Below are 18,484 nucleotides of genomic sequence, written 5' to 3' on the forward strand. Positions count from 1 at the left end.
ATGTGCATTCACGCGTGCACAGCTGACAGCCTCACGCACTGATGGGGCACATGTTCGGGTACACACACATTCAGAAACACACAGGAGGAGGCTGTGGGAGGTGGAATCTGACTCATCGAGACCAGAGCTGTGGGTGGTGCTTTTGTCCTGATTTCCTGGGCTCCATGCTCCATTTCGAACAAGGAAATCTATGGGGGATGGCACAGCCAAGCCTGCAACTGAAGCTCATTGTGTGGGCCCTTTCTTGCATCAGCCCCCTCCCCAGCTGGTCCCAACCCAGCTCTGTGTCATCTCGGCTTTTCCTTCCTCTGACCTTGCCCTAAACGCCACTAAGTCCTCACAGGAAGGGCAGGACAGGCACGCTGGGTCCTTGACATCATAGTGCAAGCCCTAGATGACATCATGGAGGAGGTGCCGCCCGCTCCCTAGAGCGTGCCCTGGGAGCTAGGTGAGTGTAGTGGGGAAGGAGGTCTCGGGGAGGCGGCATGTGGTGGTAGTTAAGAGCCCTTAATCGGGAAGCAGATAGTCCCCAGTTCAATTAAGCCCTGGTTTTGTGTGACCTTTGGTAGTTTCCTTAACCTCTGGATCTCAATTTCTTCACCCGTAGAATGAGGTCAGTCGTACCGAACTCTGAGGGGTTTTGTGTCTTTTCAGTGAGATAATGCACATAAACAAGTCCTTTATGTTCATAGGTGGTCATCATTTTGGCTGATGCTTATTGACGGTGAGGGCACATCATCTGGGCAGCCCCACCCCTAGCAGTTTTGTCTCCTTGCTTGGAGCTGCCCCTCCTCCCCCACTGCTAAGGCCCGGAGGGAGGGAGAGAGAGCGGCAGTACCATCTCCACATGGGGTCTCAGAGGGCCACCTCCTAGGTTGGGTGTGGGTGGGGATGTCACGCCTGTGTCTCGGGAGACCGGTTTGGCCAGCTCCTCTTCTCTCACTGGGAAATATTGGTCAAGATGGGACAGAGTCTTGAAAGTTCTTTCTTTGGAAGGAAACTGTCGTTGTCTGTGCCATTGACCGTGCACCTAGGATGGGCCAGCTACCGTGCTGGGCGCTGTGCCACGGGAGCTCTTTTTGTCCTGTGAAATTGCTACTGGCGTCCCCAGTGCGCAAAACAAGAAGAAAACGAGTGACTTGCCTGAGGACGCACAGTGGGTAGACAGAGGAACTGGGATGCAGACCGACGCCCATTCCATGCTCTCTGCCTCACCACATCTATCAGTGGTTTTAACCTATTCATGTGGACTCCCTGGACATGGCATTAGGGAGTATCAGTTCCCTGAATGTTCAGGGGGAAGGTTCTCTATTTCTTGGGTCAGTCTCTTGAGAGCCTTGTGGGCAATGGCAGGGCTGGTATAAGCTAGTTAATATACCGGAAGTGTCCCCAGGAGTCATGCACTTGGCTCCCAGCCAGTGGTTATATGACATCAGGGAAGGGACACAGGTGCACGGGACACAGGTGCATGGAGGTAGGGGGCAGGCTGGGGGCAGCCTAGACACCTGCTGAAGGCTCAGTTCTATGCCAGTGGGTAGGTGGGTGGGGAGGAGGAAGCAGCAGATGGACGGGGTCAGAGTGGGAGCAGGGATGCTGAGTCGGCTCTGAAGCCCAAGGTGACTCGAGAATCTGCCAGGAAGAGGCAAGTGTGAAGGAGAAGAAAGGAATGGAGGGGAGGGGAGCTGTAGTGGAGGAGAAACTGAGGCATCCCAGGGGAAAAGACAGTGGGATCAAGGCTGTTGACAGAAAATGGTTTGGTTTGCAGGTTCTGGGGTACGATGACTCCCATGGCAAGAATGGTCCTTCAGTTTCCTCAGCTGCAAACCAGGGTACAAATAGTGGGTACCCCGAGAACCTCCAGTTCTCCACCACCAGAACCAAAACTTCCTTTTGGCCTAACTGCCAAGGAACGAGCCACAGGGACCTGAATCACTATTGGGCCCGGGAAGGGCCAGCTTCTGAAGACTCCGGGGGCCAGCTTCCCACCCCAGTCTAACCATACACTCATTTCTTGAAGCAATGGTCACCTTTTCCTCAGGCCTGCACAGTAGGGGTTCCAAGAATATTCACTGAAAAGATGAAGCAAACAATACATGTCACTTGGCTGGTACGTTGGTCAATAACGACACCTTAGCTGATTTCATGTCAGCAAATATTTCTGGAGCATCCACTTGTTCTTAGCAAAGAAGACCCTCCCCTCCGCTCCCGGTCTTGAAGATCAGTGGGTAAAGGTTGGGGCGCCTGGGTTGGCAGGAGGCCTGCTTCTTCCTCTCCCACTCCCCCTGCTTGTGTTCACTCTCTCGCTGTGTCTCTCTCTGTCAAATAAATAAATACAAAATCTTAAAAAAAAAAGTTTAAGGTGGTGATGAGTGTTACCGGGGTGCCTTCAGGGGTGTCCCCAAATCAAGGTCCAGAGGAAAAGGTGGCCAACATTTGGAGGAAAAAAAATGTGTGTAGTTAGGCTGGGTTGGGGAGCCAGCCCCTGGAGCCCTCTGAAGCAGGCCCTTCCCGGCCCCAACAGTGATTAAGGTCCTTGTGGCTGGTTACTCGGCAGCCAGGCCGGAAGAAAAAGCCCGTAATTAACAAGCTGGCACTCACACAACCGCATGTCGGCGCGCCCAAGTGCAGGGATAGCTGTCTGTCAGTTGTAGCTGCTGGTGGAATTTTTTAGACAGCTGGGCTCAAGCCGGGAAATGAATATAAGTTACATTTCTATGCATCGTTGTTCGTGGTGGTAAAAAAATTAATCAGTGACATAGCTGTGACACATACTCATTTAAGAGTCTACAGAGAAATGTTCATTTGTCAGAGGCAGCAAAGAAGAGATTATGTGTCAGCCAGGGAGGGGTGAAATATTTATACAATGGCTAATAAACACCGGTGTGTAAGGGGGTCAATTGATTGTGTCAGTGGCCACATGACAAATACACCATTGAGCAGCCATGGGCACTACCCCTGTGCCCGGGGACTCCATTCTGATGACAAATACACAACGTGTTACTGTTAATGCTCCCCACCGACCACCCACCCGGCCCTCCGCAGATTACTAGGAAGCAGAACTCCCATGGAAGCTGCCTATCCCCAAAGTCATTAAGTTGAACTTGAAGTTGGTAAATTATTCCCCAACTGCCAAAACAGCTGCAAAAAAACCATCTCTTTGTGTATGTGCTGTTTTGTAAAACTTCACGTTTCTGACTTTCAGAAGGCCTGGAAAATGACTAGCCTCATTCCCTGTGTCCACCAAGACCATATACCAGCACTCCTGCTGCACATCTCACCCTGCCCTGTGCCCCCCGTGGGCACAGTGCTCTTTCTGGGCCTGGACCCTCACCTGCCATTGCCTAAAGGGACAATAGTCTGGTCGAGACATTTGTTATCGCCAGGCAAGAGGCCCCTGACTGTCACCTCCCTCTATGGAGTTGTGAGAATGGCTATCAGACTTCCTAGAAGGGGAAGGACATCCTCTCAGCAATGACCACTACTAGTCTTTGAGCCCTGATCACCTACCAGGCCCTGTGTCAAGCGCTCTACATACATTATTTCATTGACTCTTACACAACCCTAGAGGTAGTTCTTTTTTTTTTAACATATTTTTTAAAGATTTTATTTATTTATTTGACAGAGACACAGCGAGAGAGGGACCACAAGCTGGGGGAGTGGGAGAGGGAGAAGCAGGCTTCCCGCCGAGCAGGGAGCCCGACGCGGGGCTCGATCCCAGGACCCTGGGATCATGACCTGACCTGAAGGCAGATGCTTAACGACTGAGCCACCCAGGCGCCCTGTGGTAGTTCTAATAATCAGTTCAGTATAGCAAGAAAACCAAAACTCAGAGAAGTAGCTTGTCTAAGGCTCCCAATTACATAGCTGGAGGTGGGATTCCAACCTGGTAGGACTCAGGAGCACAGCCTTCTTGCTCCTGGCTTGCCTATTCAACCATATTGGAGCTATGTGTCTCATGGTGAACACCTAAAAATCTTAATCCTCAAGTTTAAAGAATTCAGATTCTAAGTGATTCATTTATGGCCTAGAAGACTGTAAACTTCTGGAGGCAGAGGCTCTGTCCCACACTCTTTGCTCACCACATTCACTCCAGAAAAACTTGGCTGATTCTAACTCTCGACTGGGGAGGGTCGAGCCACTCCCAAGCTCCAAAGTGCCCCCCACCCTCCTGGCTGAAAACGGTGGTACTTGTCACCCCCTCCAGGGACTGAGAGAGGCCCCCCTCTCCTCTTCGGCACCCACCCCCAGCCTCGAGCCTACTGCTGTAATACCCCTATCACTCCTGTGAGGGCATCCAGCATCCAATGTCATCATTTGATTTGGGGTGGGATGACACCCTGAGAAAACAGTTGCAGATGAAATTTCACACATATCTGTGAATGTGGAGATTATAGATAAGTACACGTTGCAGCTTGTTTTTACTTTTTAAAATGAGATTCCTCCCTTACGAAGTGGTACTTCCCTTTAGAGTTCCCACTGCGGAACTGTTATTAATGATAATATTAATGATAATAATAGAAGTTGCGTTTATTGAGTGTTTATTATATGCTCAGTGCTTTGCGTGTTTTTTTGTATAATCCTCACAATCCCATTTTATAGATGAGAAAACTAAGAACCAGAGAAATTAAGTAATTTGCCCAAGGACACATACAGCTAGTAGGAGCTGGGATTTGAAGCTAGGTGTACCATCTGCAGAGCCCGTGGACCCTTACCCCTTAAGGCCTGAGTTCTCTCCTATTGCACAGAAGTGGCTCCACCCAGCCCGGACCTGGCTTCAGCCATATTGAAGTACTCTAGCTCCACAGCTGGTCTTGGGCACTTTGCCTCTGGGTCTTTGCAAACGCTGTTCCCGTTGTCTAGAATGCCCTTCCTTCTGCTTGCTCTCACATGGGTACCTCATTGGGGACCACTGTGGGGAAGCTTTGGTTCTTACCTCTTAACCCATCCACAAACCGTCTCCCTACCCTGGCCTCCACAGTCCCCCCCAGGCTCAGCCAAGGGTGCCCTAGAAGGCTGCCCTCCCACATTCCCACAGCCTGCAGGGCTGGCTCCAAGAGTCTAGGACAAAAAGTGACTGGGAAAGATCTTGCACAAGAGTGGACCACATCCCCAGTGCCAGCCCCATCCTCCAAAAAGCCTCCACAGCATCCTTAACACAGGCCTGATCAGATCACTGCTCTGCCACATGCCCCTCCCCAACACGGCACCAACCTCCCCTCCCCTCTCTCCTCCAGCCAAGCTGTCTCACTTATGGGGTCCCTGAACAGGAGCTGCTCTCTCTTGCCCCTGGCTCTTTCTGCTTGGGACATTCTTCCTTCTTTCTCTGCTGCCTGCCCCGTACTTATCTCTCAAGATTCATCTTGGATTCCCCTTCCTCCCGGAAGCCTTCCCAGATTTCTCTAGCCAGGGTGGCTCCTCCAGAGCAGGAGATTGAGCCACTGACAACTGTGGTATTCTTAATGCCAGGCACACAGGGAGGCATCAGTGAATGTTTGTCAAGTGAATATGGGAATGAATGAGTGACCTAGGAGTGTATAGAACCATAGAAAATACAGACCCCAAAGAATCCCAGTCTCCAGGGAGGAGATTCTGGAGGTTTTGGGTCTGAGAAGGAGCCTCAGTTAAGCCAGGGAGAGCCTAAGGATGGGGTTAAAGTCAGATTGTTCAAACAGACCAGCATTATGCCCTGGATGTGAATAGCTTCTCTGAGCTTTGGCCACATCATCTGTAACACGGGGGCTAATAATATTGCCAATATCATGAGGATAACACAATTCGAGTGGTGTATATATGCTCAACAGCTATCTGTTGTTGCTGCTACTGTTGAAAAATGGACTAGGCAGAAGAGCTGAGGGGGGTGGGCTGTATAAACTACTCCAGGATCCTGGGCCAGGGGATGATTAAGAGGAACATGTGTTCGGGGCCCAGCTTTGGCCTGCTCACAGGCTGTGTGACCTCAGACAAGATTCTTCCCTCTCTGAGTCTTGGTTTTCTCCTCTACAAAATAAGGACATTAATTTCCCTTCCAGTAACTACCCAATAGGACTACTGTGGGAGATGATATGAGATAATATATGTGAAAAAGCTTTGAAACGTGTTCAGGGCTTTATAAACGCAAGGGATTATACTTATCTACAGGCAGTTTGCAGGGACTTAATTATTAGTCAGCATTCACAGGCACCGAAGCTTTGGCACTGGCCCTTGTTAGCCCCTTGGTAAAGGAAAGGGCCTGGGGGGAAACTGAGGCCAGGCTGTGGGCATGTGTGCAAAGGCCCTTGGCGGTGGAGGGCTGGGTGGGGGGTGGCACTGAGATGGCCCAGCATTGGTGTTTCCACCCCAGGCCTGATCCCTGGTTCTAGGGCCTCCATCCACTGCTGCAGAGGCGGAAGTCTGCAGGTGTGAAGGGCTTCGGGTGCTGCCCGGGGCCACTTTTCTGGGTTTGCTCCTGGCGGCTCCTTAGGCTGGAGGAGCCGGAGATAGGCAGCAGTTGGCAATGACTCGGCATTTGCTAGGCCCGGCTGGCTGGCGAGGGGAAAGAGGTGCCCGGCCTCCCGCTGTTTGCAGACCCAGAGCTGTATTCTTTGGAGGGTGAGAAGGAAGTGGGTCCAGGCTGCCCAGGGCCAGGCCGGCTCCCAGGAGCTCAGAGCCGGCCCAGCTCTTCATCAGGGAGAAGCAACCAAGCCTGTAAGGGCCCAGCCAGAGGGGTGTCCCTAGCAGGCCATGGTCTAGGAGTGGATGGCTGTGAAGGAGACGATATAAAAGACAGGTTGGAAAGCAAAGACCTGGCCCTGAGATCCAGAAGTCATTCCTCTGAAGACAGGGAAGGAGGGCCAGTGGGAGGGACTAAAACAGGAGGCATGGAGTCCCAGGGACATCCACTCATTTATTTACTCATCCCAAATACATCTTGAACACCTCCTATGTGCTGGGTAACTGAAGACAGAGCAGTAAACAAGACAGAGCTATCCTGACCGTGTGGAGTTTAGGCTAGCAAAGGAGACGATGCCAAGCATGGACATTCCCCAAGGGGGAAGTGCAGGGGGCTTTAGAAGGGGAAACGGAGAGGCTCCACCCAGCCCCCACAGCAGAAGGCCTTTCTTGACAAGTGAGGTTTGAGCTGAGGCCCGAAAGAGTCGGCCTGGATGCAGATGGAATCAGTTGAATTCAACAAATAGTTATGGCTCAGCTACTTTTGATGAACCAGTACACCAAGTCTCTGTCCTCGAGGCTTTAGAGTTTGAAGGAAAAAGTCTCCCAGGAGGAAGGAACTGCATCTGCAAAGGCAGAGGCACAAGGAGCTGAGGATATGGCCTGTGCCCCAGGGAGCTCTGGGTGCCGCGGCAAGGAGAGGTGGCAGGCGGGGCAACAACAGAACACTCGCCCCCGGGGCCACGGGGCCACGTAGGGCATCTGGGGCTTGTCCCAGGGCAGTGAATGAGATGCTTAGATTTGCATGCTTGAAAGCCCACTCTCCAGTATCCGGTGGCATCGGGGCAGACGGAAAGTCACATGTGGGAGCTTCTGTCCCACATTCCCTGCTCTCAGGCCAGGTGTGAAGGCAGGGGAGGGTGTATGTAGGCTGCACGTCTAAATGGCTGTCAGACTGTCACTGACCCAATGCGGGAGTGACTGAAGCTGTGTGTCTGCCTCACGCCTCCTCACCCCTTTATTAGCATCAGTGAGCTAGCCATGGATCAACAGTAGTCCTCACGTGGGCCTGGCGCCTGTGTCCGTTTGAGTCTCTCAAGAGATTGGTCCAGGAAGCTGAGCCAGGACTCCTACTCCCATTTTACAGATAACGGTATTAATAACAAGAGCTGACATTATTGAGTGTTTAACGGTGTGAGGACCATGTGCATCTACCACCTCATTAAAAAGCCTCAGTAACCACCTCCATTTTACAGAAGAGGAGAAGTCAATGCCCAAGGGCACACAGCTTGTAAAGAGCAGAGTTGAGACCAGAACCCTCTTCTCCTGATCTCCTGTCCCTGTCCCAGGCCGTCCCAGCCTCTCCTGTCACCCTTTGTTTGTCCTCTTGTTGCTTCAGTCTGCCCAAGGAGACAGTGACCTGGTCCTGCTGGAACAGCCCCATCTCCTGAGCTCAAATGGAGAGCTTCACCCCTTCATACCCCTTCCCCCACACTGCGGCTACACCCCACCCCCTTGCAGGACAGTGCTCCTGAAACCCTGAGCATCTGTGCCTGGATGCTGCAGCCCCTCCTCCGCCCAGCTCACAGCAAGCACTGGTGCTCTCCTAAATCTTTCCAGAGCAGAGACCTCTCCTGCCTCCATCTCAGAGCCTCACTTGGTCAGAACAGACAGGGGAGGCAGGATCGATGTGCAGAGAACTCGGTAATAATCCCGGCGCAGGCAGTCAGGCTTCTGTATAAAGACAGATTAAAAACTCATTGGGCTGAGATAAGGAAATAATTCAGCCAGTTGGCCACAGTGGGAAAGCCTAAGGCTGCAGGTGCTGGTGCTGGTACATGTGAGGGGTGCCAGGGCAGGAGCAGCTTCTGGCCTTGGGATCTGCAACCCCCACCCCGGTTTCACCCCCAGAGCCACCTTTGCTGCCTGCCTTGAAGCCAAAGCTGACAAATCCCAGTCCTCCCAGGGAGCAGTGAGGGGGAGGCAGGCTGGGGGAAGCCGAAGAGTACAGTCGCTGCCTAGCTCCACACCCTGATTTATTTCCTCCACAGCACTGAAATTACTTTGCTCATTTATTTGTTTACTTGCGTGCTGTCTGTCTCCTCACCTAGACTGTAAGCCCCCACGAGGCCAGGGACCTGTGGGTCTTGTGTACTGCAGTATCCCCAGCCCCCAGCACACAGTAGGGACTTCTTAATAACTGTTGAGTAAATGAACGCAGGGGTTGGAACCCTGGCTCTTCCCACGCAATTTGTATGATCTCGCTGGGCCCCAGTCCTCTTGGCTGGAAAATGGGCACAGCGGTGTCCTTCAAAGATCCAACCCACCCCTGGCTCCTAGGAAGCCCAAGAGAGGGTTGGTTAAACCTATCAGAAAAATGGAAAATGTGTCTGACACGTGAGGCGCCATCAGGGGGCGCCCTTGTGCTAGGCGCTCGGCGCGCTGCGCCCTCCGCTGGCTCCGGGGTGACTGCAACCCAGGCCGCCCCCTCGTCTTCCGCCCCCACCTTTGGAGGGTTACCTCCTTCCCACTCCATCCCATTCACACGCCCACCCCAATACCGGCGCGCGTGCCTGCTCCGGGGACCGTCTCCGCAGCCCTGTGCCCCCTCCCCCTCGCCGGGCCCAGACTCCTTCCGCCCACGCGGCCCCATATGCTGGAAGAGCCTCCCACTCCCCATCTGTCGAGCCACTTCCTTGCCCCCGTTCTCGGCTTCGGCGTCGTCCCCTCCTCCGGGAAGCTGGTCGTGATTGAGGGGTGGAGGAGGGCCGACGTCGCGCGGGACAACGGCCTTCCACGCCCCACTCCCCCAACCACCCGGCTTTGGGGAAATGCCCGATGCCTTGTGCAGACGACGATCCCCAGGGCCAAAGTCTGAGCCTCGAGTCAGGATGTGAGAACAGATGCAAGCGAGAACTCTGTGTGTGCTTCAGTCCTGTGGGCAAACCTGCCAAGGCGGAGAGTGGGAGGGCCTGGAAAGACACCCTTGTGTCAGGCGGGCTGGCTGGACGGACTGCTCCGCACACCCTGCAGCACGCAGGTGCCAGATCCCGGGGTCATAGCTCCTGGGCAGTCCACTAAGTGACCGGGGCGTGCACGCGGGTGCCAGGGACAGAGCCACGGTCCCTAGGGGCGGCCGCAGGGCCCAGGGAGCGCGGTGCGGAGGAACACAGCCTGCTTTTCTTGCCTGAAGGACCGGTTTCTTTTCGCAGATTGATTACTGCTCAATCTCTGTGTGTGTGTGTGTGTGTGTGCGCGCGCGCGCGCGCGCACGCGCGCGCTCCTTCGGGCGTTGTTAGTTTTTTTTTTTTTAAATGCACCTTGCTTGTCTAATGAATGTTTGATTGCACCTACATCCGGAGGCTGTTTTAATGAAAGGTGAAGGCTCCAAGAGGGAAATAAATAAATAAAAGATCATTTCCCCGTCCCCTGACCCCCCTCCTCCTCCCCCAGCAACAGCTCTCCATCCACAGCTGTCTTCTGAAGCCCATGCCCCCGCGAAAGAATTCTGTTCCTGTTTGAATGTTCCCATGTAAATGCCGCTGCTCTCCCGAGGAAATCCCGCCCTTCAATTGGTCCCTCTTAGGGCCTTTATTAAGGGTGTGAGCAGGAAGACAGAGGGGAGGGAAGCTCTCAGGGGAAGGAGGAAGACTTACTCTCTGGCCTGAAAGCTGCCCTGCGAATCTGCTCACCCACTCTGTGTCTGGCGCTGTGCTGAGGGCCGTGGGGACAGAGAAAGCAGGCCCGGTGCATTCCAGTATCCTCAGTTCGGTTCACCACCTATCTGGTAGCATCCCAGGACCACATTTTGACCGTGGGGAATTAAACTCGGAGAGGTAGTTTCCTCACCTGTAAAATGGAGAGGAAAATGAGATCGCAGGTGTAAAGTGCTTGGTACTGTCCCTGGCACAAAGCAAGCACTTAAGTAATGCCAGTATTATTATCTGCCACGGGGTAGCAGGGTAGGGGCTGTGAGCAGGCAAAGCAGTGGGACAGAGACCTAGCTGAACTGTGTCCCATCCATCCCTCAACAGGTAATTGCTGAGTGCCTAGGTACCAAGCACGGTTTTCTGCCCTGTGGATACAGTGGTGAGACAGGTAGGCCTGGCCTCCATGCGCAGACAGCTTGTGTCTAGGAGGGGAGATCGGGTCCCTAAACAGGCTCTTGGGTGGCAGGGTGGGAGAGCTGTAACAGCCAGCACAGGCAGCCGTGGTTGCTGGGAGCAGGGGTCCTTTACCGGAGCTGGCTTCCCAGAGGAAGGCGGTTTTAGCCAGACAGAGGTGTCGGGGGCGGGGCTGAGGATGTGTGAGGGATGCCAGGGAGAATTTCTAGGCGTGTGGAACTGCCTGTTGGAAGGCACAGAGGTTAAGAGAATGAGCTCATGGCTGGTTGTGGAACTGAAATTTCAGTCTCATGATGGTGAAAGAAGTAGCTTTCGGTGGGATCATATGCCTGGATTCAAATCCTCAGTCTGCTGTTTACCGGCTGTGTGATCTTGGTCACATTATTTAACCTCTCGGTGCCTCAGTTTCCTATCCTGTAAAATGGGTATATTCTTAATAAGGTATTAATAATAGTGCCCATTTCATTGGATTGTTGTGCACAATGGATGAAGTGACATCTGTAAAGGGCTTAGCCCAGGCCCCGCATAAGGTAAACATTCGGTAACTATTAAACAGTAATACTATCCTCTGTTGCTAAAGATTGCACCACAGCACTGGGAGGTGAGTGGGAGTTTCAGATCATGAAGGACCTCACAATCCACATTAAGGGGTTTGAACAAACATAAAAGCAATGGGGAATTAGGGGAGCAACAAGATCAAATCTGCAGTCATGCCTGGCATCATTCCGGACTCCTCTCTTTTCTTTTTTTTTTTTTCAGACTCCTCTCTTTCCCACTCCACAGCCAATTCATTAGCAGATCTTGTCGGCTCTCCCTTCATAAATAATCCAGCATCTGACTACTTCTTACCACTTCCAGAGCCACCACCCTGGTCCAAGCCATTGTCTCTCCCCTCATTGTTCCAGTGGCCTCCTAACTGGTCTCCCGACTCCTCTCCTTGTCCCCCTATAGTCAGTTCTCCACAAAGCAGTTAGAGGGATCCTGTTAAAATGTAAATCAAATTGTGTCACTCCTCTGCTCAAACCCTCGTTTTGCTCAGAGTCAAAGCCAAAGTTTTTAAAATGGCCTACAAACCCTGCAAGGTGTGGCCTCCTGCCAAATCTCTCCCTCTTCTCTTACTCCTCCCCAGTTTTGCTGGTCTCTGTGCTCTTCCTCAAACATAAACTTGCCAAGCACAGTCCCAGCTGAGGATTTTGCACTTGCTGTTCCATCTGCCTGGAAGCTCGAGCCCCAGGTGTCAGCGAGGCTCACTCCCTCACTCCCTCACTTCCTTCAGATGTTGCTCAGTGAGGGCTCCCCCGCCCCCATCATGCGAATAACAGGCCTCTCTCCTGCCTGAACACTCCTTATTTCCTTCCTCTGCTTTTTGCTTTCCATGGCAGTTATCACTCTCTAGATGTTGTATACTGACTTTCTTGTTGGTTCTCCACTTCCCTGCTGGAATAGAAGCCCCACGAAGGCAAGGGCTTTGTCTTGTTCATTGCTGGGCCCTGGGCATGGCATATAGTAAGCTCTCAATAACTGTCTTGAATGAATGAATAAATAAATGAGTAGGCATCAGAAAAAAAAGACCACTGTCATGCAGAGTACAGAATGGATGGGGCGTGTGGGGCAAGAGTGGGGGGCAGGATAGGAGAACTTTGCCCTTGCCCCAGGGAGGGCTGATAGTTCACAGGGGCCTAGGTGGTAGAGCTGGAAAGCAGTGAGTAGTCTGGAGAGACGCTTAGGTGTCTGTAGAGTTTGGGGACTGTCCAGTTGTGAGAGAAAGGATGACGTGAAGGACAGTGATGTTGCCCCATCTTTGGTCTGGGTATCTTGGTGAACAGTGGTGCCCATGACTGAGCTGGGGCAGGGGAAGCAGCTTGGGGGGAGGGGTTTTTGATGTGATCCTATCTGAACCTCAGTTGCCTTATGTGTAGAATGGGAAGGATTCTACGTCCCCATTCTCTACTTTCTGGGGTGGTTGTGGAGACAGAGATAAAAGAAATGTATGCCCTTTGTATGAGTGCCCAGTGGGTTTCCATATATGAAGAAGCATTATTATCATTATTATTAAAGTCCATTTGGGGAGATCTGACAGGCAAGTGAGATGAGAACCTGCGGCAGAACCAAATCAAATGCCAGCCGAGGCCCAAGCAAATGCCAGAAAGCACAATTGAGTCGATATATGCAGTGGGTGGTCAGGGAGAGGAGAGAACATTGTGGCATGAGCTGTCAGAGGCTGTTCTGAGAAGGAATTTTGCCAGATCCGGGATTGAGAAGGGGAGCAAGAGCAAAGATTGGGGTTTGGTTAGAGGCCTGTGAGCAGAAAGGCCCCAGGGTAGCTTGGAGATCTGGTGGTATGCAGGGACTCCTGGACATAAGATGGATGATGACCTCCACTGGACCCCCTCCTCCCCGCCTCCACCTGCCAAATGAGAGAATCATGGTACTCCCGAGGCAAGGGACAGAGAGGGCAAATCCTGGGGGATGGGGCAGAAACCCCACTCCCCAAACGCCAGCCCCTGGGCCCAATGAGGGTATCAGGAACCTGTCCCAGCCAAGAGAAGGAGTAGATAGGCCAACGGGGGAGGGCAAGTTGCAGCAGCTGAGCCTACTGCCCAGAATGGAAGAGGGTTGAGGAATGGGGGGCTGGAGATTCCCTTGGACAGCCCCTGGCGGGATGACACAGTTGATCGGGTTTTTGGTTTCTGTTCAGGTGTGCAGGGCCTGGTCCCCAGGCTTTCAGAGGGCCCAGTTGACTGGTAGACCCAGGCAGCTACTTCTCCCCTCACCACACAGAGGAGCAAGCTGCTTGCGCCACCCTGTTCCACCCTCCCTAGTGCTAGGGAAAGTTACAGCTAGGTCAGGATGGGACAGACCTCTCCAAAGTGATGGATCTAACTGTAGGCTCTCAAATTGGTTTGTGAGTTGTGACTACTTGTTCCTACTTCAGGGAGTGGTTCCCCCACCCTCATACCTAGTCAGTTGGTAAGCCTTCACCCATTTATCAGTTCAACTCTCAGGCCCTCTCTGGCTACCTTGTCTCAGGCAGCCCTCCCATGCCCTCCCTGGTACCTCACTTGTTCTGCTTTCCTAGAAAGCCTGTGTCAGGAAGCATGAAATCATATCTTTCACTGACTTATTAATAATAATAATTCCTTGTATGCTTCCTTGGACTGGATTATAAACTCCGTGAGGCTGTGGCCCTAGCCTGTCTTGTCCATCTTGCTCTCTCTTCAATACCTAGAACGGTTCCTAGCACGTAGGGGACACTTAATAAATTATTTGTAAAATGAAGGAATTAAGTAAATGAAGGTATTCATTCCCCTATCGCTCATGCCTGAAAAGGACAAGGAGAAAAGCGTGTATACGCTAAGCATAGATATGGCCATGGAGCACCTCTGAAGAGGTTGGGCACACCCCCAGGCTGCAAGGCCCATGATGAGCTCAGACAGTATGTGTGGTGTTGGGTGTGTGTGTGTGTGTGTGTGTGTGTTGATGAGAAGAGAGAAAACCACCAGTTGCAAGCTGAGGTTCCTGCTGCATCAAATGCAGGGACTCCCAGAGCCCTGGTCAAAGGCCCGCTTCTCTTGGGGAGCAGGAAAGAGGAAGTGAGGAGGGATTCGGAAGGTGCCCCAGAGAGGTATGTGGCCCTTGCAAGACCTCATGCTGCCAGCTGGGGGCGCCCAACCAAGTATGACCACATCATCCCCACAATTTACAGACCAGCTGAACAGCCCCCCCACACACACTGCCCCTCCTACCAGAGAAGTGTCAATGTGAAAAGGGAGAATTTGCTCTCTCAGGTGTAACCTGGGGTTGGTGATGAGTACGAGAGATGGTAGGATCGGCTAGAATAACATGTCACGCGATGGGCCGTGTTCAGTAATGCTGGATTCGGTAACTGGCAAATTGGGAAAGGCTGCTTCATACTATAATGGTTAAAGAAAAAGAGAATGATCTCATGCCTTTCTTTTCATCTATCAAGGTGTCAGCGTATGCTAATTACCTGGCAGAGGCTTCAACGGGGAGAGGAAGAACAACTATTATATTTCTGAGGAAAGATTTATCTTGTGTTATTGGCGCCAGTTGGAGGAGGAGGTGGGGGTACTAGGGGGTCAGAGAGGCGAAGTGAGAACTGTTCCTTGACTCGAATGGAACTGAATGCCTTTGAAACTGAGGCTTCTCTCCTAAGATTAGAAATAACAAGCCTTGTTGGGAAAGGCTTTGCCCTGAGCCTGTCAAGGGAGAGGACAGGATGGGCAGAGGGCTCCAGGGTCCCGGGAGACCATGGGAGGGTCGGGCCAGGGCAGCTGGCTGTGGAGGGCATGTGAGACTCCTCCATCCATTCACTGATTAATTACTCATTGATTGATTACATGAAGGGGGAGTACAATAGACGGGGGAGGAAGTTAAGAAACACAGGCTTGGAGTCAGGCAACGCTGAGTTTGCAATCCTGCCCCCAACCACCTCTTCACTGGGGTCCATGGCACATCTTCAGAGCCTCTGTTTTGTCATCTGTGGGGAAAATAGTACCCCCTTTATACGGTTACCACCACAACTAAATGGGGTCACAACGTGAAGTGCTCCCTGCAGCTCAGTAATAACAGCTGTGGGTATGATTATTCAACAAATATTTTCTGAATACCTGCTATAGTTCAAGGCACTGGGAAAACAAGGCTGAATAGGAGGGCTCTGCCCTCAAGGAGCTTATCACAAAATGGAGGATCTGTACCTCCTTTGGCTCCTGCTCTCTCAGAGGTCCCAGAAAGTGGGGAAGCTGTTGGGGGGCGGGTGTTGCAGGGAACAGGGAAGGGTCCTCAAGCCTTACATAGGCTATGATAGCACCCATAATAATAATAATACTAACAGTTAACTCAAATTGCATGCCTGACATGTGCGAACTCAAAGGGAGATCTGGTAGGTAGGCGGCGTCAGGGGCCAAAGGGTGAATCCAGGATCTGAAAGAAAGGAGAGGGGCTGCCTGCAGGAGTTGCTGGTCAGGGCCGGAGCCCTGGAGGTCAACCCTGGGGGCCTGGTTCCTCTGAAAGGCCTGTTTTGGGGGGCCAGGCGGGCCCTGGGTTCAGGTGAGCTGACGTCTCAGCTGCTGGCCTGCCTACGTCGAATCCCAGCTCTCCCCAAGTCCCTCCCTCGGGATCAGTGGGCTGTGGAAGAAGTGAGCTGCAGAGAGGCCGCGGGGTGCGGGCTGCAGCGCTGAGGGATCTGTGTTCCAGTGTTACCTCTGACACTTACCAGGTGGGTGGACTTGGGCCAGTTCCTTAGCCTTACTGTGCCTCTGTTAAATAAAGATCATAAGGCCTAACTGTGGGGTGTCCGGGCAGATGAATAAGGCATTCAAAGCACCTGGCACACAGTAGGTATTCCCAAATGGTAGAGGTGATTTCTAAAATTGGCCATCCTCGCCGACTGTGTCTGATTCAGTGCCAGTGTCCACCCCTGTGGCCTGGGGAGGCAGCGAATGCTCTGGGAAGGGCAGAGAAAGGAACGGCGGTACCACCAGGTGGGTTGTGTGGCAGGCAGAGACTCTGAGCAGGTAATGGCTGTCAGGGACCAGCAAATCACAGGTGTCTCAGAAACAACAGGAGTTACACTCAGACACCAAAGAACAAACACGTAGCACAAGACGTTTTGCCAAAGCAAAGCTGTTTTGATCGTTCCCGGATGTGACATGTATCGCATGAGGAAAGAGCCTCTTGCGTGAGGCTGCCTAATTGACAGCCTGCAGCTCCAAGCCGAGTAGCATGGGGCGGGGTGGGGGACGGGGCAGAGCAGCCCACCCTCACACTGCCCTGTCCCCCGCTCCCCAGGCCAGCCTGCATCAGCCTAGGCTCCCTCAGCTGAGGTGTCCGTGAGGGGAGGGAGGCTCATTGGTCCCAAAGCCTCCAGAAGGAGCCCCTGGCTCTCACCTCTCCAGCCCCATCCTGCATCAGTCCTGGAGCCCAGGCTCTTTGCCAGTCTAATCGAACTTCTAAACTTTGCCACATGCGCCAGGCTCTCTCTGGCCTCCAGGCCTTTGCCTACGCTGTTGTCTCTGCCTTGGATTCCTCTCCTCCTCACCCCTCCCAACCACCTGGCCGGTATTGGCAAATGCCTACTTAATAACAAAAATAATAGCAGTTTACATTTATTGAGCACTCACTCTGTGCTAAGTGCCTCCCAAATGTTAGCTTGTTTAATCCCCACAACGACGACGAGGAAAAATAATCATAGTTGACAGGTAGTAGATGCCCACCATTTGCCAGGCACTGTTCCAAGTGCTTTATATGTATTAACTCACTTAATCCTTACAACCCCATACGGTAAATTACCATTATAATCCCTCTTTTACACATAAGGAAACCGAGGCACGGAGTGGTGTAGTGACTTGCCCAAGGTCACCGGCTAGAAGTAGCAGAGCCAGGTTCCAGCTCAGGAGTTAATCACCACTACACCACCTGCTTCCTGTACATCCTTTAAGGATGCAGTAAAGGGTCCACATCCTCCCGGAGGCCTCCTCTTTCCTTGATTGGGTCAGGAGATTCCTGTGGGCTTCCATGGCTTTCTGTGCTTAACAACATCCTTCTCTCCACCCCCTACGAGCATTTACCACGCTATCAAGTGTGCTTGCCTGTCCTCTGCTGGCCTGGAAACTTCTGACAATAGGGAGCATCTGCCTGGTTCACCGCTGTGGCCGCCAAGCCTAGTACAGAGCCTGGCACGCAGGAGGGGCTCCACATATGTTTGGTGAATGCCTGCATGAATCCTGTTTGGGCACATTCCCGCGCTGGCTCCCCCTTTTCAATTATAAGGACTGCAAAACCCCACTGTATGCATTAACTGGAGTACAAAAAAGTCAATCACATAAAATCTGGGTTCTCATTTTTGTGGGGTGAGTAGGAATCAGTATTTTTCCATCCATCTGAATTGGCACAAAAAGTAAGACTGATCTGTACACAAGTGACTCTATGCTGAACTGAGGACGTTCCAAACGATCACGGGGCGTCACCTCCTGGTAGCCCCATTCCCTTTTGAGAAGTGTAAATTCAGTGCGGTTGGGTATAGGCCAGGAGCCCCACACCAGTCTTCCATGTGTTTGATCTGAACTGCATTTCTCCAGGGGAGCATTAAGGAAGGAGCTGCGGAGCCAGAGGGGCCCTAGAGAGGGCAAGGGGCTCTGGTTTCATTCCACACATACTTTCTGTCCTTAAACCATCACCCACCAGTGCCCCAGCAAACTTGCACCTGCGTTTTGTTTCCCATTGCCAGGGTGGCTAATTGTTGGCTCGTACCTTTGGCTGTGATGCAGAGATAATAAGCCCCACCCGGCTTTGGGAGGGGCTGCCAAAGGAATGCAAGAGAGGACAGTTTAAGAAGAGCAAGATTCATGATGGCGGCAGGTCCAGGCAGGCTCCTTGGAGGAGGTGGCATTCAGTCTGGACTCTGCCCCCTGCTGGCCTTTCCCTGTGATTACAGGGAGCCCAGAATTGTCATATGGCCATCTACCTGGATTTAGTCTTTGAGTCAATGACAATCTGGGGAGAGGTTATGACAACCTGCAGGAGATGAGAAGGAAGTCCCCACCAGGGCACCGCGATCCACACCCACCCCCAGGGATGCAGCCTACCTGGCCGAGCTGGGAGGTGTGGGAGCCTTACTTTCCCCACCAATAAAATGTAGATAATGATAATACCTTCCTCCCAGGCCTGTGGTGAAGATCAAATGAGAGAAT

The sequence above is a fragment of the Eumetopias jubatus genome, unplaced genomic scaffold (genome assembly GCF_037043125.1).
Source record: "Eumetopias jubatus isolate StellerSeaLion01/CBP00866 unplaced genomic scaffold, mEumJub1_p1.0 scaffold_5, whole genome shotgun sequence".
NCBI classification, from domain to species: domain Eukaryota; kingdom Metazoa; phylum Chordata; class Mammalia; order Carnivora; family Otariidae; genus Eumetopias; species Eumetopias jubatus.